We start from the raw sequence: 2,116 nt of genomic DNA, 5'->3' as shown, positions 1-2,116 counted from the left end.
CTATCGCCAAGATAATTGTTTCATAATTATCCAATAGTTGGATAAAAACTATCTTTAGATTGGTAGGTAGATATTGAGTCATTTTGTGTATTATAGGATTGATTGTTCCAATTATTTGAAAATAAATATGATTAATTATGGATCTAGATATTCAAACTACACTATACTATAAAAAAAATTAATAAAATATTATGATAATTTTTTACATAAAATATAGTTAAATTTATAATGTAATATTAAAATAATTTAATTAGTTACAATCAATTTTATTAACTGATACTTAAATCTTATTCCCAGTAGTATAGGAGTCTCATATTTTAAGTATATTTTCATGTTATTAAAAAAATAGAAAAATATATTTTCATGCAAAGTTGAGGGGGTCTTCGGTAGCTTTTTAGTTTGATTTGATTAGTTTGATATTTGCTTGAAATAAAGGTAGATCTATGATAATTACCTTTAGTATTTTCCTTCATATTTCCTTGTACAACCGTTACTTTAGGTGGCCGGTTGTATTCACAAATAAAAAATTAATAAAAAGCGGCTGTATAAGATACAGCTGCTGTATTATAAGCGGACCCCTTTTTCAATATTTAAGTTAAAAAGGTGTAGGTGCTAGCAATTCATTTTCTAGAATCTATTAGGTTAATAGATCTACGGTTTGAAGTTTTGACCCTGCTTACATGGGTAGGAGAAAATTTAATTACCAGTCATGCTATGTTTAAATTAAAAAAAAATTAAAAAAGAGGTCAAATGTTGAACTGAACGAAAAACCTTCAAGCAGCTTTATTTCAAAGACCTTTTCCCCGTTTGTTTTCATACTAGAATATTTGGTTGAATGCCTTCGCTTGATTATCTGAATGCTCAAACTGAATTCAATTCTTCTTAGCCTTCTACTTGAAATTCAACTAACTATTTATTATTTTTATAGTGGTCATTGAAGAATAAATAAATAAACACAGCCTTTGGAATTTTGATTATATATGGGTTCTTTGTTGAAGGTATTATTTTTAAAATTGTGCGACTCAGAAACGATCTTTATTTATTATTTTGCTTAGTAAAAAAATGGATTATTGCTTTTCCAGTAATAGGCTAATGTAAATTAGTAGCTGAACGTGGAAAGGGAGCTGCACTTTCTTTGAAGAGTAATGTTATGATGTTGGGATATAAATTTAGTGATAATTAACAAGCTATTCAATTGTGAAATTATTTTATGGGAAATTATCATTGCATTACCTCTCTTTTATCTTATATTCATCTAATTACTACAAAATTCTAACATGTTTTCTACACCACCTTTCTTTTTAAATTTGTATCAATTAGCAACTTTTGCACTAACACTCTTAAATAATTTAAACAAAATGACAATTTTACTCCCAAATAAATTAAAAGATCATTTTGTCTTATAAAAATTTTGAAAAATAAAAAATTATAATTATAAAAATACCCCAAATTTAATAAAAAATTTCCAAAATTAGAATTTTTATTTTTAATAAAAAATATTTTAAATAGAAAATTATAATTATAAAAATAATTAAAAATTTTGGGATTTAATAAAAATCCCCTAAATTGTTAAAATTTAGGGATTTATTTTTAATAAATAAATTCAGTTATTTTAATAAAATTTTGCAAAATTATAAATTTTAATAAATAAATTCAGTTATTTTTTATTAAAATTTTACAAAATTATAGTTTTTTAATAAAAATAATTTTTAAAATTTTGCAAAATCTAAATTTAATAAAAGTTAGCTAAGCACCTCTATTTGAGATTTATTTTTTTATTAAATTTAGGGGTATTTTTATAATTATAATTTTTTTTCAAAGCTTTTATAAGATAAAATGATTTTTTAATTTATTTAAGTGTAAAATTATCATTTCATTTATATTATTTAACGATATTAGTGCAAAAGTGGCTAATTTATATAAATTTAAAAAGAAATGTGGTACATAGAACATGTTAGAATTTTGTAATGGTTAGATGAATATAAGGTAAAATAGAGGTGACGAAATGATAATTTCCCCTATTTTATTAAATGATAGTATAGAAAGTTAATATCACTTAAAAAAATGACATTCATTGATTAGTTATGTATTATTTTAGAATATGAAACTTTTAAAC

The sequence above is a fragment of the Citrus clementina genome, unplaced genomic scaffold, assembly GCF_000493195.1.
Source record: "Citrus clementina cultivar Clemenules unplaced genomic scaffold, Citrus_clementina_v1.0 scaffold_9, whole genome shotgun sequence".
Classification (NCBI taxonomy): Eukaryota; Viridiplantae; Streptophyta; class Magnoliopsida; order Sapindales; family Rutaceae; genus Citrus; species Citrus x clementina.
This window is presented reverse-complemented; position numbering follows the sequence as displayed.